This window comes from Lithobates pipiens, unplaced genomic scaffold (assembly GCF_037356315.1).
Source record: "Lithobates pipiens isolate NorthernLeopardFrog02 unplaced genomic scaffold, aLitPip1_a1.2 Scaffold_25, whole genome shotgun sequence".
In the NCBI taxonomy this organism is placed as follows: domain Eukaryota; kingdom Metazoa; phylum Chordata; class Amphibia; order Anura; family Ranidae; genus Lithobates; species Lithobates pipiens.
In genome coordinates, this window is record NW_027507787.1 from 107,313,354 (window position 1) to 107,336,950 (window position 23,597).

The following is a 23,597-nucleotide window of genomic DNA, read 5'->3' on the forward strand; positions in this document are numbered from 1 at the left end:
GGCCCTTTGTATGGCCAGAAGAAAGTGACGAAGTTGATAAGCACTAAACAAGTCAAGTGGAGGGTCAGAAAGCTCGGCGACAGTTTGCGTGGTCGGGAGCCCTCCCGAGGGCCACACCTCTCCCAGACGCTGTTTCCCCACCACTGTCAACTGTTGCAGTTTCTTGTTGGTAAATCCCGGTGGGAAGTCTGAATTACCTATAACCGTCATTGGTGATGGTAAAGGAGCAATGTGTGTGCAGCGGAACAACCTCCGCACAACAGCCAACGTAGCTCCCACTACGGGGTGACCTCTGAGGTCTTTTGGTAGGGAGGACAGGAGCCACGGGGAGGTCAATAGGGGAATGGATCCATCCTCAATCTCCATCTCCACCCACTGCTTGTGTGCGCCATTACAATGCCAATCAACGACTCTCGCTAGCAGAGTCACTCTGTAGTATTGTCTGAGATCTGGGAGACCCAGACCCCCCTTGTCCTTTGGTCTGGCAAGCAATTGCAAACGGGCTCTGGGCGGTTTGCGCGCCCAAATAAAGTCCCGGAGCAGCACCTGCAGTTGTCTGAAAAAAATTGGGGGTAACCGGATTGGTAATGTCTGGAACATGTATAAGATCCGCGGGAGGGCCGTCATTTTGAATGCATTACAGCGCCCGAACCAGGTCAGTGTTAAAGCATGCCAGTTTCCCAAATCAGATTTCAGTCTATTCAGGAGAGGGACAAAATTAAGCGGGTACAATTGCGCTAAATCCGCTGCGATGTCAACGCCCAGGTAACGTATAGATTTTTCAGCCCAGTAGAATGGAAAAGCGGAGTGGAGCCTCTTGGCCTCACCATCCGGGACCGATATATTCAATACAGCCGACTTGGCGCAATTGATTTTATAGTTTGATAGGCTGCCGTATCGCTGGAGAGACGCAAGTATATTGGGAAGCAAAATGTGTGGATTGGAGATGAAAAAAATTATAACATCAGCGTACGCCGCAATGTTGTGGTGTGCCGAGGGTATGGATATGCCAGTAATATTTGGGTCTTTCCGAAAGTGACACATAAGTGGTTCCAGTGTCAGAATAAAAATTAGGGGAGACAGATGGCACCCCTGCCTCGTCCCATTAGTGATGGGGAAAGAGTCCGAGCACCACTCGTTCACCCGTACCGCTGCCGACGGTGTGGAGTAAAGCGACATCATCATGTTGGGGCCAAGACCTATATGTTCCAGGGTGGCCTGCATAAAGTGCCAGGCCACCCTGTCAAAGGCCTTCTCCGCGTCCGTTGACAACATAAGCAAGGGCCTTCCCTGTACATGCGCCGCATGGATTAACTTGAGGACTCGGGCCGTATTGTCTCTAGCTTCCGACTTATATTTATTTTTTTTGCTTGTTTCCGAAGGTGACCATCTTGGCGTTTGTCAAGAGGGTTGAAAGTGCCTGAAGAGATTGCCTACAGGCACATCACCCTGAAAGCACCCAATCTCGTTTGATGTTGGAGGCTAAGAAGAGTCGGGCCTTGTTAGTACCTGGATGGGAGACCGCCTGGGAATACCAGGTGTCGTAGACTTCTTTTTATGTTGTTGGCATTGACCTGTTTTTTTTTCGCTTGTTTCCCAAAGTGACCATCTTGGTGTTTGTCAAGAGAGTTGAGAGTGCCTGAAGAGATTGCCTATGGTCACATCACTCTGAAAGCACCCAATCTCGTCTGATCTTGGAGGCTAAGAAGAGTCGTGCCTGGTTAGTACCTGGATGGGAGACCACCTGGGAATACCAGTTATTGTAGGCTTCTTTTTATGTTGTTGGCGTTGATTCGTAATTTTTTTTTTTGCTTGTTTCCCAAGGTGACCATCTTGGCATTTGTCAAGAGGGTTGAGAGTGCCCAAAGAGATCGCTTACAGCAGCATCACCCTGAAAGAGCCCTATCTCTTCTCTTCTCTGAGGCTAAGAAGGATTGGGCCTAGTTAGTACCTGGATGGGAGATGGCGTTGGAATACTAGGTGCCCTATTCTTCTTTTTATGTTGTTGACATTGACCTGTTTTTTTTTGCTTGTATCTCAAGGTGACTATCTTGGGATTTGTCAAGAGGGTTGAGAATGCCCAAAGAGATTGCCTATGGGCACATAACCCTGAAAGCGCCCGATCTCCTCTGATCTCAGAAGCTAAACAGGGTTGGGCCTTGCTAGTACCTGGATTGGAGACCACCTGGGAATACTAGGTGCTGTAGGCTTCTTTTTATGTTGTTGGCCTTGACCTGTTTTTTTTTTCACTTGTTTTCCAAGGTGACCATCTTGGCGTTTGTCATGAGGGTTGAGAGTGCCTGAAGAGATCACCTACGGCCCCATCACCCCTGCCTCGTCCCATTAGTGATGGGGAAAGAGTCCGAGCACCACTCGTTCACCCGTACCGCTGCCGACGGTGTGGAGTAAAGCGACATCATCATGTTGGGGCCAAGACCTATATGTTCCAGGGTGGCCTGCATAAAGTGCCAGGCCACCCTGTCAAAGGCCTTCTCCGCGTCCGTTGACAACATAAGCAAGGGCCTTCCCTGTACATGCGCCGCATGGATTAACTTGAGGACTCGGGCCGTATTGTCTCTAGCTTCCGACTTATATTTATTTTTTTTGCTTGTTTCCGAAGGTGACCATCTTGGCGTTTGTCAAGAGGGTTGAAAGTGCCTGAAGAGATTGCCTACAGGCACATCACCCTGAAAGCACCCAATCTCGTCTGATCTCGGATGCTAAACAGTGTTGGGCCTGGTTAGTACCTGGATGGGAGACCGCCTGGGAATACCAGGTGCCATAGGCTTCTTTTTTTTATTTTATTTTTATTTAGTAGTATGCGACATACAATGCAAAGGCAACTTCACATAATGTGTGATACAAATAATTACAAACAAATGATCATATTGCATGGATATCAGAGCCAATGGTAAGAAGTCCGAGGAGAATAGCACGTGTACAGCTTTGCGGTCATATCAAGATGAGATTAAAGCTCCATCTCGTTGGGATCCTCTACCACTTAAAATATTATTGATACTAGCCCTGCTACCCTCGAAGAGTTTAGATATCCATAGATAGGGGAAGAGTATTGTGTAGTAGTCAAATGGGGTCGGAACATACCATTTTCTTTTCCCTTTTTTGAGTTAAGAAGGGAAATAGTAGAACTGAAAGGAGGGAGAAGGGGAAAGAGAAGATTGGGGAAGGAAATGGCAGAAAAGGAAAAGAAGGGGTAAGGGGGTGTCGTGGGTAGAGTGGATAGGGTGGGGTCCCCTCCCAGGGAGCAAGAGACGCCCTCGGCTCACCAGCTCATCAGCTGTCCAACGTTTGGAACAGCGATCTCCAACGATCACCATGAGCTTACTATGTCTCGCGGAGGTATTCTTCCGAAAAGCGAAACTGGGTCCAGTAGAACCATCTGTTCCCATGCTCCTCCGTTTTAACCCTCATTGTGGCAGTCAGGTCTTCCATTCGTTCAATATCATTTACCCTTGCGAACCACTGGGTCACCATTGGAGCAGATTGCTCTTTCCACTGACTTGGGATGCAGGCCCTAGCTGCATTGAGGAGATGTTTAAGTAAGGACTTATGATAACGCTTTCTCGACATAGGAGTTAGATTGAGAAGAACTGCTGCGGGATCATTGGCTAAGGAAATGTCTGTGAACTTGTGGATGAGTCTCAGGACAGGCTGCCAGAATGTTTGTAATTCAGAGCATTCCCAGAAAATGTGGAGAATGGTGCCAGCCTGTTGCCCACAGCGACAGCAGCGGTCAGATTGACCGGGGAATATTTTGGCCAACACCACCGGTGTACGATACCAGCGTGTGATCAGCTTATATGAGATCTCCTGATATTTACTGCAGAGTGACGACTTATGGGCGAAAAAGAGTATTCTGTCCTTCTGTGGTTTGGAGAATGTAGTTTGTAAGTCCCTTTTCCATTTAGCTAGGAAGGGTGGATCCGTGGAGGATTGTGCGTCTGTCAGGATTTGGTAGGACCTAGAGAGGGAACCACAAATTGGGCCATCATCCAGGCAAAGTTCCTCGAAGGGGTGGAATTGTCTAGAGAAGAACGACTGGTTAGGTAGTGATCCGAGGAAATAGATTAGCTGTCTAGCTCTCCAGCTATCCAATGCAACAGGTACTTGCTCTAGCAGTATGGTCCCCATGGGAATCAAGCCCGTGGGTCCAAGAAATAGGGCTGCTCTCAGAAGCCCTTTCGGGGCTTGCCTGGTAAAGGCCTGGTCAGACAGGCCCGGAGGGAATCTAGGATGTCCAATAATTGGGGTCATAGGAGAAGGGAAGTTAGTCAGGTGGGAAAGGTGAAAAAAACTATCCATCTCGGCGAGCGAGGGGCCAATTAACGGGTGAGTAGTCACACAGGGCTCCAATGGCCTCCCCGCCCAAGGCAGACCAGCCAGTGGTACCCGCGCCATCTCCTGCTCTAGCTTGACCCATAGCTTCAGTTCCCCATGCTGGTGTCTAATCACATATGGTCCCCCATCGGATAGTGTCCGCTGTGTACTGTGCATGCGCAGTACACAGCAACACAGATTCCGAAAATTGCCGAGCATGAATGGCGCCTGCACACTGAGTCCAGGTTCTATCCCCACTATCCAAGTGGACATAGAGTAAGAATATAAAAGAGCCGAGCGCAGCGTGGCGAGCAAAGCTCGCCTGCGAGGGGCCCTCTAATATTCACAACCCTATGTCCGCTTGGATGGTGGGGCTACCACCTCCACTCACCGCGCAGGCGCTGTTCAGCTTCAGAGATTTTCCGAAGCTTCGTCTGCTCCGTACTGCGCATGCGCAGTACGGCGCGGACACTATATCATGGCCGGACAGTATATGGCAGAACGCCGGCACCAGTCAACCACCGGTGTCATGTGCGTCGCTGTGTAATATAGAGCAGGGTCCGGGAAGCCAATACCTCCCCACAATTTCGGTCGCAATAGCATTGCCCTACTAATACGCATATGTTTTCCGCGCCAGAGGAACTTGATAAAGATTGAGCGAACAGCATGAAAGAAAGTCTGGGGTATTTTGATAGGTAAGGCTTGTAGTAGATACAGAAGTCGTGGCATCGCGTTCATCTTCAACACATTACAGCGTCCGAACCATGACAGAGCTAGTGGGTCCCATCTTTTAAGGTCCGCTGTAAGCCCATAGGCTTCTTTTTATGTTGTTGGCTTTGACCTGTTTTTTTTGCTTGTTTCTCAAGGCGACCATCTTGGCGTTTGTCAAGAGGGTTGGGCGTGTCTTGAAGAGAACGCTTACGGCCACATCAACCTGAAAGCACCCGATCTCGTCTGATTTGAGAGGCTAAGCAGCGTCAGGCCTGGTTAGTACCTGGATGGGAGACTGCCTGGGAAGACCAGGTGCCATAGAAGGATCTGGTCTGGTTAGTGTCTTGATTGGGAGATCGCCTGGGAATACTGGATGCCGTAGGCTTCTTTATATGTTGTTGGCTTTGACCTGTTTTTTTTAGCTTGTTTCCCAAGGTGACCATCTTGGCCTTTGTCAAGAGGCTTCAGAGTGCCCAAAGAGAGTGCCTACGGCCAAATCACCCTGAAAGAGCCCAATCTCATCTGACTCTCGGAGGCTAAGCAGCGATGGGCCTGGTTAGTACCTGGATGGGAGACAGCTTGGGAATACCAGGTGCCATAGGCTTCTCATTATGTTGTCGGCGTTGACCTGTTTTTTTTCCCTTGTTTCCCAAGGTGACCATCTTGGCATGTGTCAAGAGGGTTGAGAGTGCACAAAGAAATTGCCTACGGGCACAACACCCTGAAAGCGCCCAATCTCGTTTGGTCTCAGAGGCTAAGCAGGGTTGGGCCTGGTTTGTATCTGGATGGGAGACCACCTGGGTTTTCCAGATGCCGCAGGCTTATTTTTATGTTGTTGGTGTTGACCTGTTTTTTTCGCTTGTTTCCCAAAGTGATCATCTTGGCATTTGTCAAGAGGGTTGAGAGTGCCTAAAGAGATCGCTTACAGCCGCATCACCCTGAAAGCACGCTATCTCTTCTGATCTCAGAGGCTAAGAAGGGTTGGGCCTAGTTAGTTATTGAATGGGAGACCGCCTTGGAATACCAGGTGCCGTATTCTTCTTTTTATGTTGTTGGTGTTGACCTGTTTTTTTTTGCTTGTTTCCCAGGGTGACTATCTTGGCATTTTTCAAGAGGAATGAGAGTGCCCAAAGGGATTGCCTATGGGCACATCACCCTGAAAGCGCCCAATCTCCGCTGATCTCAGAGGCTAGAAAGGGTCGCGCCTTGTTAATACCTGGATGGGAGACCGCCTGGAATTACTAGGTGCGGTAGGCTTCTTTTTATGTTGTTGGCATTGACTTGTTTTTTTTGTTTATTTCCCAAGGTGACCATCTTGGCGTTTGTCAAGAGGGTTGAGCGTGCCTGAAAAAATCTACTATGGCTGCATCACCCTGAAAGAGCCAAATCTCATTTGATCTCAGAGGCTAAGCAGGGTTGGGACCTGGTTAGTACCTGGATGGGAGACCAACTGGGATTTCTCGATGCCATAGGCTTTTTTTTTTAATTGTTGGCATTGACTTATTTTTTTTTTTTTTGTTTTATTCTTTTATTAAGTATAAGTAGAACAACATAAATATAACAGTCAACCATACAGCATGACCCAGGGTCACAATTACATGGTAACAAAAAATAGGCAGCCAAATAACTCTGGGTTCTCAGAGGGGAGTCCTAGAGTTTCATGCAGAAAAGAGAGAAACCCCACCTCCGACATGTAGTACAGTATAACTAATGCAGCTCCGTTCGGACAAATGTAATCATGGAGAACAACTGGGACCAAAGCGAGCCAGCTTATCATGACCTATGTGAACCAGAGTAAAATATGAGCCGGTCGTGTCCAGAACCCTGGGGTTCTTCTGGGTCCCAAAGGCTAGTAAGGAGACAAGGCATTGTGAAAAGGGAGGACGGGGGAAGAAGAGAGTGCAAAGACGGAGAGAGAGGAAGGGGGGGGATGGCGGCGGGAAAAAAAGAAAAATAAAGACAAAAAGGGGGGGGGGAATGCTACCCAGGGCAGACTTGGCCTACGTAGGTAAACGTTAGATGTTCAGTCGTTTTCTGGGACAGGGGCGCTGCTCACCTCCCGAATGTAGTCTCAAGTACCAGTAAAATACCTCCAGGGCCTCCATGTAACACTAAATGCCTCTTCAGTGTTGTGAAGGGTGGCGGTCAATTCTTCCATCCGGAGAATATGATTGACTTTGGAATACCACAGCACCTTGGATGGGGGCTGAGGCTGCCTCCACAGTGTGGGAATGCAGGCCCGGGCGGCGTTCAGGAGTTGCATCATGAGGGTTTTTTTGTATTTTCGAACAGGCTGTTCGGTCAAGTGTAGAAGGCACGCTGCTGGGTTGTCTGCGATATCTACATTTCTGAGAGTTTTTATTGTCCCGGTCACCTCCACCCAAAAGTTCCTCAAGGCCGGGCATGCCCAGAAAATGTGTCCCATGGTCCCTGTATCTGAATTGCACCTCCAACAAACATCCGGAATCGATCTATTCATTTTATTCAGAAGGTATGGGACTCTATACCAGCGTGAGACTATCTTGTATCCTGATTCTTGATATCGGTTTGCGATGGAAGCTTTATGTACTAATGTCAGGATCTTCCCTATCTGTTGTGGGGTAAATGTGATGCCAAAGTCCCTCTCCCATTTGTGGATAAATGGTGGGGTCGACTCCTCCTCCTGACTACTTAATAGGTTGTAGAGGAGGGAGAGGGTGTGTCGCACAGGTTCCTTTTTGTGACAGATGGATTCATAGGGCGTCAGGTCTCTAGGAGTGTAGGGGGCCCTTTGTATGGCCAGAAGAAAGTGACAAAGTTGATAAGCATTAAACAAGTCAAGCGGAGGGTCAGAAAGCTCGGCGACAGTTTGCGTGGTCGGGAGCCCTCCCGAGGGCCACACGTCTCCCAGACGCTGTTTCCCCACCACTGTCAACTGTCGCAGTTTCTTGTTGGTAAATCCCAGGGGGAAGTCTGGATTACCTATAACCGGAGTCATTGGTGACGGCAGGGGAGCAATGTGTGTGCAGCGGAACAACCTCCGCACAACAGCCAACGTAGCTCCCACTACGGGGTGATCTCTGAGGTCTTTTGGTAGGGTGGACAGGAGCCACGGGGAGGTCAATAGGGGAATGGATCCATCCTCAATCTCCATCTCCACCCACTGCTTGTGTGGGCCATTACAATGCCAATCAACGACTCTCGCTAGCAGAGTCGCTTTGTTGTATTGTCTCAGATCTGGGAGACCCAGACCCCCTCCTTTGGTCTGGCAAGCAATTGCAAACGGGCTCTGGGCGGTTTGCGCACCCAAATAAAGTCCCGGAGCAGCACCTGCAGTTGTCTGAAAAAAATTGGGGTTAACCGGATCGGTAATGTCTGGAACAAGTATAGGATCCGCGGGAGGGCCGTCATTTTGAATGCATTACAGCGCCCGAACCAGGTCAGTGTTAAAGCATGCCAGTTTCCCAAATCAGATTTCAGTCTATTCAGGAGAGGGACAAAATTAAGTGGGGACAATTGCGCCAAATCCGCTGCGATGTCAACACCCAGGTAACGTATAAATTTTTCAGCTCAGTAGAATGGAAAAGCGGAGCGTAGCCTCTTGGCCTCACCATCCGGGACCGATATATTCAATACAGCCGACAGTGCAATTGATTTTATAGTTTGATAGGCTGCCGTATCGCCGGAGAGCCGCGAGTATATTGGGATGCGAAATGTGTAGATTGGAGACGAAAAAAATTAGATCGTCAGCGTACACCGCAATTTTGTGGTGTGCCGAGGGTTTGGATATGCCAGTAATATTCGGGTCATTCCGAACGTGACACATAAGTGGTTCCAGTGTCAGAATAAAAATTAGGGGAGACAAAGGGCACCCCTGCCTCGTCCCATTAGTGATGGGGAAAGAGTCCGAGCACTCTGAAAGCACCCAATCTCGTCTGATCTTGGAGGCTAAGAAGAGTCAGGCCTGGTTAGTACCTGGATGGGAGACCACCTGGGAATACCAGTTATTGTAGGCTTCTTTTTATGTTGTTGGCGTTGATTTTTTTTTTTTTTTTTTTCGCTTGTTTCCCAAGGTGACCATCTTGGCATTTGTCAAGAGGGTTGAGAGTGCCCAAAGAGTTAGCTTACAGCAGCATCACCCTGAAAGAGCCCTATCTCTTCTCATCTCTGAGGCTAAGAAGGGTTGGGCCTAGTTAGTCCCTGGATGGGAGATGGCTTTGGAATACCAGGTGCCGTAGTCTTCTTTTTATGTTGTTGACATTGTCCTGTTTTTTTTCCGCTTGTTTCCCAAGGTGACTATCTTGGCATTTGTCAAGAGGGTTGAGAGTGCCCAAAGAGATTGCCTATGGGTACATAAGCCTGAAAGCGCCCGATCTCCTCTGATCTCAGAGGCTAAACAGGGTCGGACCTTGCTAGTACCTGGATTGGAGACCACCTGGGAATACTAGGTGCTGAAGGCTTCTTTTTATGTTGTTGGAGTTGACTTGTTTTTTTTTGTTTCCCAAGGTGACCATATTGGCGTTAGTCAAGGTTGAGAGTGCCTGAAGAAATCTCCTACGGCCACACCACCCTGAAAGAGCCCAATCTCATCTCATCTCAGAGGCTAAGCAGGGTTGGGACCAGTTTAGTACCTGGATGGGAGACCGCCTGGGATTTCCAGATGCCGTAGGCTTCTTTTTATGTTGTTGCCGTTGACCTATTTTTTTCCGCTTGTTTCCAAGGTGACCATCTTGGTGTTTGTCAAGAGAGTTGAGAGTGCCTGAAGATATTGGCTACGGCCACATCACCCTGAATCTGTTCCATCTCGTCTGATCTTGGAGGCTAAGCAGGGTTGGGCCTGGTTAATGCCTGGATGGGAAACCGCCTGGGAATACCAGGTGTCGTAGGCTTCTTTTTTTTTCAAATATAATTTTTTCTCCAAATAGGGGAAGACGGTCCCCCGAGTACATAATGCAACAGAGAAATACAGAGCAAAAAGCAGCTGAACAATACTTGATACAGGTATATTCGCAACTGTGAGTCTGCCTTCCATCAATCACAATGATTCGAGGCACGGATAAAGTACTGTACCAAGATCCAGGGTCACACAAACCCCAGGTCCCTCCGGCATAATCCATCCAGAGGGGGGTGTGGGGCCGTCATTCCCAATTTTCCACTCTTTCCAAAAGAGAGAGGGGGTGGAGGGGGTGAGAGATAGGGGAGGAAGGCAGAAAAGAGAAGGGTTGAAAGATCAGAAAAGGAGAAGAGGGGACGAGACACGATGGCAGCCACTGTCTAAGGGGCCAGTCAAGGAAAGCTCAGAGCACTAAGACGATAGCAGGCGACATCCTTCCAGCGAGAACATAAAGGTATTCCAGATGACCCAGGTTTGTTTAAAAAATTCTTGTTTACCTTGTGATGTGAGGATCAAGTCCTCCATTTTTTTTTAATGTCCTCTATTTTCCTAAGCCAGTGAGTAATGAAAGGGGGGGAAAATTTTTTCCAATAGAGAGGGATGCAGGATTTCGCCGCATTTATCAAATGCCGTAAAATTTATTTTTTTGTACTTCTTAATGGGAATCTGCGATTCAAAACCATATTAAAATCACCCAGCCAAATTGCTGGGACATTAGGGTGTTGAGCCATAAAAGATAATCCCTCTGTAATTAGTCTATGATCGTAAGGCGGGGGTACATAATAGGCGAGAATAATGTACTGTTCTCCGTGCAATAAACAGTGTATAAATATATATCTGCCCTGCGGGTCTGTCTGCAAAGAAACCAAGGAAAACTGTGCCGTTTTAGATATCAATACAGACACCCCGCGAGAATAGGACGTATGGGTGGCGTGGTAGGCCCATCCAATCCACGGGCGACGCAAAGCTAATTGCAATCTCCCAGTTACATGCGTCTCCACCAGGTCTGTGATATCCGCTCTATAAGTTTTGAGACACCCAAACACTGCCGCCCTCTTAATTTTATCCCGAATCCCCCTGACATTCCACGTCAGCAACTTCAGGGTACCCATGGCGTGGTCTCAGCCAATATCACAAGGAGGAAAATAGTATCCAAACCACCCGTCAAAGCAGTATCCATTCCCATATTCATCAGAGTATACATGAAAAAGAGACATTGTCTGTTCCATAACCAAATAAAGCTTGTGCCATAAACTAAGCATAAAACATAACATACTATAACATAATAACTACAACCCATTCCCACCCTCCCTGCTCTCAGCCACCCCAACTTGGCTGGAGCTCCCTTCCCAAAACAAACCATAGAACACTAGGCAATGTCAATAACAATAAGTCACGGGGGTGGACTTTGCCAGATATGGACCCAGTGACAAGACCAAGTCTTCTCCCATCATAACCCGGCTTGTAGGCCGGAGCCGGACCATGCGTCCATTTCCCACCCCACTCCCATTGGTGCGGTGCCCAGTTCAGCAGCGGGACATAACAGTCCAGTAAAGGGCATGTATCAGGAGAAAGTCAAAGTTCTGCAGTCCCATGCAGCAAGTCCAGATGACCCGCGTCCCCCCCACCCCCCCAGGGAAAGGGCCCAATAGAGCCCGCCAAGCGGGTCCCCCAAACTAAGAGGGAGGGGGAAGGGGTATTGTGTAACGAACCAGGGGGATGCCCGCAGAGCGTGGCCATAGGCAGCAGTACATGTTCAGTCAACAAGAGCAACGCCCTTCCATGTTAGAGAGGGGGAACAGAAGCATCAATTCAGGGACTGAGGATAATGAACCACGCATAGGCAGTCCAACAGCGATCTGCTTGCACACGGGCAAATAGAAAGGGGGGAGCAGATAGAGTACTCACAAATCTTCCAACGATTTTAGTCTCGAGGTGGCCGATTTCGAGCCGCGTCTCTCTGGTCCAACCAGGAAACCGCCATCTCAGGATCTTCAAAAAAGTAGGCCCTATCTTCCCCCACTACGCGGAGTCTGGCCGGGTACAACATGGCGTACTTGAGGCGCCTCTTGACTTCCACGAATCGGGAACGACGTTTTTGAACTTCTGCGGAGAAGTCGGGAAACACTGAGATATGTCCGTTCTGAAACAGGATGTTGCCTTTTTCACGAGTAAGGCGAAGGATGGCATCCCTATCCCGGTAATTTAGCAGCTTAGCAATGCATGTGCGTGGAGGTGCCCCCTCCGGCGGCGGGCAGGCAGGCATTCTGTGGGCCCTTTCAATAATAAATGAGGTAGAAAACGCCTCCCTACTGTAGGCCCTAATCAGGAGAGATTCCAAAAATGTCGCCGGGTCAGCCCCCTCGGAGCCCTCTGGCAGGCCGATAAAGCGGAGGTTAGATCTACGGGCCCTATTCTCAAGGTCGTCCTGTTTCTGGGCCAGCTGCTGGAGCTGCCTTTGCACATCCTCCTGGGCATGCTGCAGAGGGAACAGGACATCTTCGGCCTGACTGATCCGGGTTTCAGTTTCCTTCACTCTGTCACGCAGTTTAGCCATGTCCTGGCGGATAAGTGAGACATCCACCTTAACCTCCTCAAGCTTAGTTGTCAGTGTGGTCTGGCAGGTAGAAATCGCCTCAAGCACCTTCGCCGTGTCAGAGGTAGCAGGTTCTGCAGCCGGAGTGGACTGTTCGCCATGTTGGCCCTCATGGTCCCGCCGGAACTTTTCAAGAGATGCCGCCGCTGCAGACTGCTTCTTCGTCGGAGACATCGTCCCAATGTATGCACGAGAAAGTAGCGGGTATTACACCGGTAAGATCGTAGGTAAAATAGTCAGTGGGCACCCAGGATCACTACAGGAGATCGCGGTAGGAGCGGAGCTCAGGTCACAAGCGTCCTACTCCATTGCTGTCCAGGCCACGCCCCCCCCCCCCACATGGCGCTTCTTAGCGGAATTCGGGAGTGAGCTTAGAAAGTTTGTTTCGATTCCAGTCCAATACACGCCCCAGATGGGAGGCCAGGTAGTAGCGTCGCAAGTCAGGAAGAACCAACCCTCCCTGTTGTTTAGACAATGTCAGCCGTGACCGCTTAAGTCTGGGATTTTTGTGGGCCCAGTTAAATTGAGTGAGCAAGGATTGAGCTTGCTTAAAAAACGGGACTGGAATCTGGATCGGGAGAGCTTGGAAAAGATAAGTAAATTTAGGGAGTATGTTCATTTTAATGAGATTGCATCTCCTGAACCAGGAATGGAGGCCAGAATGCCACCCGTGAAGCAAACTGCGGATCTTAGTGACAAGGGGTGGGGGGAAGTTCAACATAAACGTACGCGCGATGTCCGGTGGAATGTAAGTACCTAAGTACTTAAGGGCTGTATGGGTCCATTTAAATCGAAAATTAGACTGCAAGTCTATTAACGTTTGCGGGGGGACTGTAACCCCCCATGGCCTTTGATTTCAAGAAGTATCCCGTATATCTGGAATTCCCGAAGGAGATTTGGCAAGGAAACTCTGGGATTCGTCAGCGAGAACAGCATGTCATCCGCGTAGGCAGATATCTTGCACTCAATAGTACCCGTTTGGAGTCCCGTTATGTCTGAGTTTTGTCGAATTGTGGAGAGAAAGGGTTCCAATGACAGTGCGAATAATAGGGGCGACAGGGGGCAACTCTGTCTGGTCCCATTCCCGATGTCAAGGGGAGATGAGAGACCCCCATTCGCTTTGACTTGAGCTGAAGGGCGTGAGTATATCTTACTTATCCATGCCAGCATCCGTTCACTCAGACCTATATGGCGAAGGACCGAGAACATTAATGTCCATTTGACCTGATCAAAAGCCTTCTCGGCATTAGTACTCATGAAAAGACAAGGGGTCCCAGATGACTTTGCTTTATGGATCAGGGTAAGCACCTTAATGGTGTTGTCCCTATCTTCCCTGGTGGGAATAAAACCTAACTGGTCAATATGTATAAGGGACTGCAAGTGATGTGCTAATCACATGGCGAGGATTTTAGAGAATAGTTTTAGGACCGAATTTAGGAGGGAAATGGGTCTGTAGCTCCCACATAGGCCCGGGTCTTTGCCCTCCTTAGGTATCAACGAGATGTGGGCTCTAAGGGTATCCTCAGAAAAATCTCCATTTGAGCTCAGAGTATTAAATAAATTCACCAAGCGCAGGCCGAGAATAGGGAGGAAGGTCTTAAAGTATTGTGCGGTATATCCGTCAGGGCCCGGAGCCTTACCCACCTTCGGAGGTCCCATGGCCGTCTGGACTTCTACCAGTGTGATCGGGTCCTCCAAGTACTCCCGTGATTCCGATGAGAGGGTTGGTAGACCAGAACCGGTTACATATCTGTCTATATTGTCCTGTCCAGACCCTGAATCGGGCAGGTTGTAGAGATCAGAGTAACATTTTTCAAAGACTTCGGCTATTTGGGTTGGGGTAGAGGCCCTCTGGCCATTCTCATCTATCAACTGTGGTATGTAAGAGCCAGATTTCAACTCCTTTACCGACCTGGCTAAGATTTTTCCGCATTTGTCCCCTGACTCCTACGTCAGTTTACGCCAAAACTGGAGTGCCGCTTTCGCTTTATAATGGAGTAGGTCAGCAATATGGGTACGGAGTGTCCCCAATTCAATCTCTAAGGTCCGTGAGGGGGCATGTTTATGTTTCGCTTCCACAGAGGCAAGTTCACGAAACAGATTAGCAAGCTGTTCCTTCCGTGTTCGTTTGATGAGCGCCCCGTGCCTGATAAGTACCCTGCGGAGTACTGACTTGTGAGCCTCCCAAATTATCCCCGGGTCACAGTCCTGCGTTTAGTTTTCTTGGAAATAAAGGTCCAATTCCCTGGTTACATCTGCTAAAACTTCCGGTATCTGGAGGAGGCTCTCATTAAGGCGCCAGAATAGAGACCTAGGTGAGGGGTTCCTAGAGAGGGTGTAGGTAAGGGCTACAGGAGCGTGGTCGGACCAAGTAATATGGCCGATGGAGGAAGAGCTCACCAAGTGCAGTTGGTCATGTGGAATCAAGAAGAAGTCTATCCTCAAGTATGATTTGTGAGGGGAAGAGCAAAAAGAGTAGTCCCTTTCCCCAGAGTGTTGCAGATGCCAGACATCAACTAATTGGTCATTCAGTAAACACTTAGTAATCCGCTTTCTAGAGGAAATGAGGAGCGAGGAGCAAGAGGCAGAAGTGTCAACCGATGGCTAAAGGGGACATTAAAGTCCCCACCTAATATCAACTGGCCCTCCCGAAAGTCACATAATCTGTGCAGGGTAGTTCTGAGGAACGTGTCTTGGTACACAGTGGCAAATGTAAAAAGGTGCTCTCCAATGTGGCCCCTAAGAAAAAGATATCGGCCCCCCGGGTCCACCAGAGAATCCTGGAGAACCCAGGGGAGCCTGCTAGAGATCAGAATGGAGTCTCCCTTGGTCTTAGAGGAGGGGTTAGTAGAGTGGTAGACCTTAGGGAAGGATCTCGACCATAGAAAGGGGAGGCTAGTATTTTTAAAATGTGTTTCTTGTATAAAGGCCACATCAGTACAAGAAGTCTTCAGTTCTCACAGGTGGATCCACCGTTTTTCAGGGGAGTTCAGTCCCTTAACGTTTAGAGAGGTGACCTTGACTGAGTCTGCCTTCGCTCCTCGGGGAGGGGGAGGGGGACGTCAGAGAAAAGTAAAGAAAGTTGAACCAAGGTAGGTTTTGGGTAGGTAATGCATGGCGGGAACTAAGGGGGAGAAAGGAAGGGCAAATGGAAGGAAAGGTAAAGGGAAAAAGAGGCCGGGCACCTCAACCCCAGGGGGAGAGGGAAATTAAGGGTTATCCACACTCAACAGTACAGGAAGGGTATACAAAAACAGCACAATTATGCTATAGCGCTTACCAGATGTACACTGGGTTTAAAGCGCTGTCCTACTTGGGTTGGTGGGTAGACAGGTCGGAGAGGGAGCCCCCGAATCCTAGTCCCCCCAGTCCCGGCAGTGGTAAATGTCACGTCTGATACCGGTATGCAAATAAAAGACAATCAGTAACATCATAGAACCAAAAAACAATAGTATAACCAAAACAGAGGTAGAGCATATAACTGTCAGCACTGAGGGGTCTCCTCGGCTCGCCCTAAACGTAGGCATGCACGAGGGAGCCCGTCACAACAGAAAAGGCATCACAGAATGGGATCCACCACCCCCCGTCCCATACCCCTAAAGTACATGCAGATTGTCCTCTCCTTACCCCCTCTCCCCCGTCCACGCCCCGGGGGGAAAAGGGGCAGGGAAAGGGGGAGTGGAAGGGGGAAAGGGGGAGGGAAAGGAGGGAAGGGAAGGGTGGGAAGGGGGGAAGGGAGGGGGGAAACAGAGGAGAGGGGACAGACATGCGGAAATGTCAAGTCCTTTAGCGCACTCCCACCAGCAAACACCCAGACCCCATAAATTTCAACTCCTCCCCTCCATGGTCACCATATCAAGATGAAAGAGGAGCAGGCCTGGTCGGTGCATGGAAAATCCGGCAGGCAAGGGGCTGGGGCCACCATCCCTCCATCCAACGGGAGACTTCATCCGAGCAGCAGTCCTGGGGCCCGCCAATTGGTGTCTCTCCTGCATCTCCATCAGGGGCTGTGTAGAGCATCCAGAGGGAGGCTGGGACTGCCCAAACAGTAAGGGGTAAATCCTCCAGGGGGGTCCAGAGTCACCCTGGAGGGAAGCAGTGTCTCGTACCAATAGGCTCAATAAATAAGTCATCCAGGGTCCCCGAAAGCTGCAGAAGGCAATGTCGGCAAAGAGAAGGTGGGGGCCAGAGGGGGGGGGCGAGGGGCGCAACCAGTGGGAGGGGACACATATGCGGGAATGTCAAGCCCTTCCAGTACAGCGCACTAGGTATCACTCAGACCCCCCAAAGTGCAACTCCCCCCTCTAAGGTCAAGACTCCAGAAGGGAAGATGAGCCGCCCTGTTCTGTACATGAAAGAACCTGCTGCCAAGGGGTTGGGGCCATCATCCCTTCCTCCAATGGGAGATGCCACCGGCATGACAGCCCTGTGTCCTGTCAAGTGGTGCCCCTCCGACAATGTCGTCGGGGTATGTGTGGAGCATCCAGGGGGAGGGGACACATATGCAGGAATGTCAAGCCCTTCCAGTACAGCGCACTAGGTATCACTCAGACCCCCCAAAGTGCAACTCCCCCATCTAAGGTCAAGACTCCAGAATGGAAGATGAGCCGCCCTGGTCTGTACATGAAAGAACCTGCTGCCAAGGGGTTGGGGCCATCATCCCTTCCTCCAATGGGAGATGCCACCGGCATGACAGCCCCGTGTCCTGTCAAGTGGTGCCCCTCTGACAATGTCGTTGTGGTATATGTGGAGCATCCAGGGAGAGGCAGGGACCACTCAAACAGTGAGGGGTAAAGCCTCCAAGGGGGACCGGTGTCAGACAGGAGGATAGTGGTGTCTTGTACAAGTTGGTTAATTAGACAAGTCATCCAGTGTGTTCCTGTGAGCAGCAGAAGGAAAGGTCGGTAAGGATTATGAATGGGTGGGGGCCAGGGAGTGCATAAAACTGCCACCAGATGACCGGGGCAGAGAGGGCAAGGGGATGAAAGTCAGATCTGGTAGGTGGGGGCGGGGGTGAGGAGTGTCCCTCATATTACTCACGTTGGCCATCCCTTGAAGCTGAGCGCTCTGCATACCCAGGACGTTCTTCTGTATAATCTAGCCTATCTGTATACATTAGCCTGTCTTTGTACACTTTAGCCGGTCCTCTGTATACACTAGTCTGTCTGTATGCACTAGTGTATACAGATAGGCTAGATTATTTAGAAGAACGTCCTGGGTATGCAGAGATGGAGGCTAGGGTATACAGAGAGAGAGGCTAGAGTATGCATACTTGCTAGTGTATACAGACGGACTAGTGTATACAGAAGACCGGCTAGTTTATATAGGGAGGCTAATGTCTGCAGAAGAACATCTTGGGTATGCAGAGAGAGAGGCTGGGTTACACAGAGAGGCTGGTGTATGCAGACTTGCTAGTGTATACAGACGGACTAGTGTATACAGAGAGGCTTGGGTATACAGAGAGCTAATGTATAAAGAGCAGCTAGTGTATACAAAAGACATCCAAGGGTATACAGAGAGACTCATGTATGCAGAAGACCGGCTAGTTTATACAGAGAGGCTAAAGTGTACAAAACACCGGCTAGCGTATATAGATAGGCTAGATTATACAGAAGACCGTCCTGGGTATGCAGAGAATGAGGCTAGGCTATACAGAGAGAGAGAGAGGCTGGGTTACACAGAGAGGCAGGAGTATGCAGACTTGCTAGTGTATACAGATGGACTAGTGTATACAGTAGACCGGCTAGTTTATACAGACAGGCTAATGTGTACAAAAGACAGGCTAGTGCATACAGATAGGCTAGATTATACAGAAGAAGGTCCTGGTTATGCAAGAGATGGAGGCTAGGGTATGCAGAGAGAGAGGCTTGGTTACACAGGCTTGCTAGTGTATACAGACGGACTAGTGTATACAGAGGACCGGCTAGTTTATAGAGAGAGGCTAATGTGTACAAAAGACAGGCTATTTTTTACAGATAGGCTAGATTATATACAGAAGAACGTCCTGGGTATGCAGAGATGGAGGCTAGGGTATACAGAGAGAGAGAGGCTGGGTTACACAGAGAGGCAGGAGTATGCAGACTTGCTAGTGTATACAGATGGACTAGTGTATACAGTAGACCGGCTAGTTTACACAGAGAGGCTAATGTGTACAAAAGACAGGCTAGAGTATACAGATAGGCTAGATTATACAGAAGAAGGTCCTGGTTTATGCAAGAGATGGAGGCTAGGGTATGCAGAGAGAGAAGACTTGGTTACACAGACTTGCTAGTTGTATACAGACGGACTAGTGTATACAGAGGACCGGCTGGTTTATACAGAGAGGCTAATGTGTACAAAAGACAGGCTAATGTATACAGATAGGCTAGATTATACAGATGATTGTCCTGGGTATGCAGAGATGGAGGCTAGGGTATACAGAGAGAGAGGCTAGAGTATGCATACTTGCTAGTGTATACAGATGGACTAGTATATACAGAGGACCGGCTAGTTTATACACAGAGGCTAATGTGTACAAAAGACAGGCTAGTGTATACAAATAGGCTAGATTATAGAGAAGAACGTCCTGGGTATGCAGAGATGGAGGCTGGGTTACACAGAGAGGCTAGTGTATGCAAGCTTGCTAGTGTATACAGACGGACTAGTGTATACAGTAGACCAGCTAGTTTATACAGGGAGGCTAATGTCTACAGAAGACCGGCTAGTGTATACACATAGGCTAGATTATAGCGAAGAACGTCCTGGGTATGCAGAGATGGAGGCTAAGGTATACAGAGAGAAGTTGGGTTACAGAGAGAGGCTAGTGTATGCAGACTTGCTAGTGTATACCGGTGGACTAGTGTATACAGAGAGGCTTGGGTATACAGAGAGCTAATGTATAAAGAGATGCTATACAAAAGACAACCAAGAGTAGACAGTGAGGCTCGTGTATGCAGAAGACCGGCTACAGAGAGGCTAATTTGTATATTTGTGTATACAGATAGGCTAGATTATACAGAGGAAGGTCCTGGGTATGCAGAGATGGAGGCTAGGGGATCCAGAGAGAGACTGTGTTACACAGAGAGGCTAAAGTATGCAGAAGACCGGCTATTTTTTTTTTACAGATAGGCTTGTGTATACAGAAGACAGTCTGGGGAATTCAGTGAGGCTAGTGTATGCAGAGAGGCTGGGACACCGAGACTATTGTAAAAAGAAGGCAGGCTAGTGTATATAGATTACGGGCACGTGTATACAGAAGACAGAGAGGCTAGTCTATACAGAGTGGCTGGTGTACACAGAGAGATTAATGTATAACGAAAAGCTAGCGTGTAAAGAAGACAGGACTATATTTTTTGCTAATGCAAATACTTCTGAAACATGTAAAGTGTTTTTTTCATATTTTGGTGCTGTTAAAAAGTGGTGTGTTGTCAGTGGTGAAATCAATGTGACAGTTAATGTGGAGAACTACAAATATACAAAATAGAGCAAAAGAGTGCTAAGTTTATTTTGTTAAGTCATTGACCGTTATTGGTTTGGCAGTACATGGTTTATTTTGATGTAAGATAGTTTTATTCTCTACTTATAGCCGAGTTTTAGACGACTTTATTATTAGCATTATTCGCATTATTCCTATTTATTATGCAGAGTGTAAGTATTGCATTGAGACGATATTGCTTTTGAAAGATTTGTATTATTATACATAGCATTGTTAGCAGACCAATAGGACAATTTACATGGCTTAATATTGCAGAGCGTAATTTATCAGGAAAGAGATCCAAAGCGTTAGTTGCAGTAGCTTCATAAAACTGAGAAATCGTTGCATTACTCTAAATTTAAAAGTTGTTCCGGTAGCACTGAAAAGACGATATTAGATGAGTTTCGTTTACTATTGCAGAGAGATACCGGCTAAATGTTAATATGTGCTGCGTGTAAGGTAGAAATAAGATGGTTAAGTGTGAGCTGGTTTACCAGGATTTAGAGATAGTAATCTGTTTATTCTAATAATAAATATAGCAAAATAACTCTAAAATTAATATTGAGACATTATATACAGGTCAGGTTTAAGTGGAAATACACGAAATAACAGCAACGACGTGTGTAGGTTTTTATCAATCAGGTTCATTACGTGTCTTTAATCATGTAGTGAATATACCTCAAATATAGCATAAGGATGAGAAAGGATAATAACTGGCAGAGGATAACATGTCAAAAAGACAAACTGCATTAGAAATGTCAATATGAATTAGAGATGAAATGCCAATCCCCACGGCTACGTACAGCAAAGCAGCTAAATATTCAGCTAAATAGTCTGCAATAGCAGAGATTAAGTATTGCAGTCGAAATGAGATCGGAAGCGTTAGTTGCAGTAGCTCCAAAATGACTGAGAAATCATTTCATTACTCTAAATGTAAAAGTTATCCCGGTAGCACTGAGTGGACTGATATTAGTTGAGTGATCGTTGTGGTACAAATTCAGTTTCCTATAGCAGAGAGATACCAGCTAAATGTGAGAAGAGCAATCGGTAGCATTGTATTACTCTTAACATGTGCAGCGTGTATAAAAGCAATAAGATGGTTTTGTATTATCCTAAAATTAGCAGTATACGTAATAAAGGTTGAGAAGGTAACCTGGATTTAGACATAGCAAACTCCATAATCGAATTTAGCAAAATTAGAAAGGATCATATTGAGACAGTATATACAGGTCGAGTTTAAGTGGAAATACACAAAATATCTCGCTTACCTTTACATTGTTCAATAGAGCGTTGCAAAGTAATACCAAGGCAGAATGTCGGAATAGCAATTAGATGAGATGATTGCTGTAATCATGAAATATCAGCAACGACTAGGTTTCTATCGGATGAGAAAGTATAATAAATAGCAAAGTATGACATGGCAAAGAGACGAATTGCATTACATGAAATGTCAATCCCCACTGGTTACTTACATGTAAACGCGGCTACATACAGCAAAGTGTGAGCTAAGCAGCTAAAGGGTATTTAAGAGTAAATTGACTTAGCTTGAAAATTCCAACGTGTAAATCGTTCCATTAATTTTGTTACGCACGAAGACGGCTTACACTGACTGTTTTCCGTTTCCACTGGTTATCGGCATAATGTATCAGTAACCATGAACATTAATAGTGATAGACAGCTTACATTAGGATGTATGCATGAGGTGAATGTAAAATAGTTGCATTATGTGTTATTAATGTAATCAAACTGTATTGCTATGCTTTGCTACTGCAACCACTTCTCAATCAAGTAAACCGGCCCAATGCTTTTCTCACTTTTTGCTGCTGTTAAAAAATGTGTTGCAAGTGTTATATGTTACAAATGGTTATCAGTGTGACAGTTAATGTAGAGAAAAAGTAATACACAAAATAGAGTCAGAAAGAGAAATCCTATTGCATAGAGGTAGCGAGAGATGGTTGGTTTACTCTTAATGTGCAGTGTGTAAAAGGTTTTAAAAAGATGGTTTTGTGTGACTTTTGCTTTAACGTAAAATTAGCCGTAGACAATTATAACTTATTGCAATGATTTAGAGATAGTAATCTCTATAAAATAATAATAATAAGTATAGCAAAACAAATTAGGAAAATATTGAGGCAGTATATATAGGTCGAGATATAGTGATTACACATAAGGGATCAAGGGATAGTTGCAAAGTCAAGGGATAGTTGCAAAGGTACATTATTTAAGAGTAAACTGACGTAGCTTGCAAATTCCAACGTCTAAATCGTTCCATTAATTTTGTTACGCACGAAGACGGCTTACACTGACTGTTTTCCGTTTCCACTGGAAAGAGAATCCTATTGCATAGAGGTAGCGAGCGATGGTTGCATTACTCTTAATGTGTAAAGGTTTTAAAAAGATGGTTTTGTGTGACTTTTGCTTTAACGTAAAATTAGCTGTAGACATTAAAACTTATTACAATGATTTAGAGATAGTAATCTCTATAAAATAATAATAATAATAATAAGTATAGCAAAACAAATTAGGAAAATATTGAGGCAGTATATATAGGTCGAGATATAGTGTTTACACAAAAGGGATCTAGGGATAGTTGCAAAGTCAAGGGATAGTTTCAAAGGTACATTATTTAAGAGTAAATTGACGTAGCTTGCAAATTCCAACGTGTAAATCGTTCCATTAATTTTGTTACGCACGAAGACGGCTTACACTGACTGTTTTCCGTTTCCACTGGAAAGAGAATCCTACTGCATAGAGGTAGCGAGCGATGGTTGCATTACTCTTAATGTGTAAAGGTTTTAAAAAGATGGTTTTGTGTGAATTTTGCTTTAACGTAAAATTAGCTGTAGACATTATAACTATGGTTAGGTTTACAATGATTTAGGGATAGTAATCTCTATAATATAATAATAATAAGTATAGCAAAACAAATTAGGAAAATATTGAGGCAGTATATATAGGTCGAGATAAAGTGAATACACAAAAGGGATCAAGGAATAGTTGCAAAGTAATATCCTCATTAAGGCGGAATGTCGGAATAGCAATGGGATTCGATGGTTGCAACATAAAACGAAATATGAGAACGGCTAAAATACAGAACAGTACATAATTTAAGAGTACAGTAGAATATAGTATAAATTATTTAAGATTAAATAGACTTAGAATGAAAAAAATCTAAGTTTAAATCGTTGAGTAAATCGTTGAGTAAATCGTAAATTTATCAGTTAAGTTAACGCTGAGATTATGATTAATTTCACAGTTCCATTACGCGGTCCTTTTCCACTGGTATAGTCCATAATGTAATATCAGTAATTGCTATCAGTAAATGTTAAAATTGTAAGACGGTTCACGTTTATGTGGAATTGATATGGATTTAAAAGCGGTACATTAATTTTCTGAAGCATATGGCAGAAAGACGGCTTACACTGCTTTTCTCACATTTTGCTGCGGTAAAAAGAAATGTTTTGTCACTGTGTTTTAACTGTGTCAGTTAAGGTGGAGAAAAAGAAGTAATACAGAAAATAGAGTCAAACAGTGGAAACTTTTATTTGCTTGTGTTATGACAGCTGATACTGGTTGAGCAATAAAACAGTTTTATTAAGATGTAAGACTAGTTTTATTCACTACATATA

At 46.6% G+C, this 23,597-nt stretch overlaps 6 pseudogenes; all 6 read left to right on the forward strand.

Annotated features, from left to right (window-relative positions):
* Positions 1-1,431: 1,431 nt before the first annotated feature.
* Positions 1,432-1,550, forward strand: LOC143932118 (5S ribosomal RNA; annotated as a pseudogene).
* Positions 1,551-1,650: 100 nt separating this feature from the next.
* LOC143931616 (5S ribosomal RNA) lies at positions 1,651-1,769 on the forward strand (annotated as a pseudogene).
* Positions 1,770-2,091: 322 nt separating this feature from the next.
* LOC143931266 (5S ribosomal RNA) lies at positions 2,092-2,210 on the forward strand (annotated as a pseudogene).
* Positions 2,211-2,669: 459 nt separating this feature from the next.
* LOC143932263 (5S ribosomal RNA) lies at positions 2,670-2,788 on the forward strand (annotated as a pseudogene).
* A 2,742-nt stretch (positions 2,789-5,530) lies between these two features.
* LOC143931781 (5S ribosomal RNA) lies at positions 5,531-5,650 on the forward strand (annotated as a pseudogene).
* A 4,145-nt stretch (positions 5,651-9,795) lies between these two features.
* On the forward strand, positions 9,796-9,914 carry LOC143932025 (5S ribosomal RNA; annotated as a pseudogene).
* Positions 9,915-23,597: the final 13,683 nt, after the last annotated feature.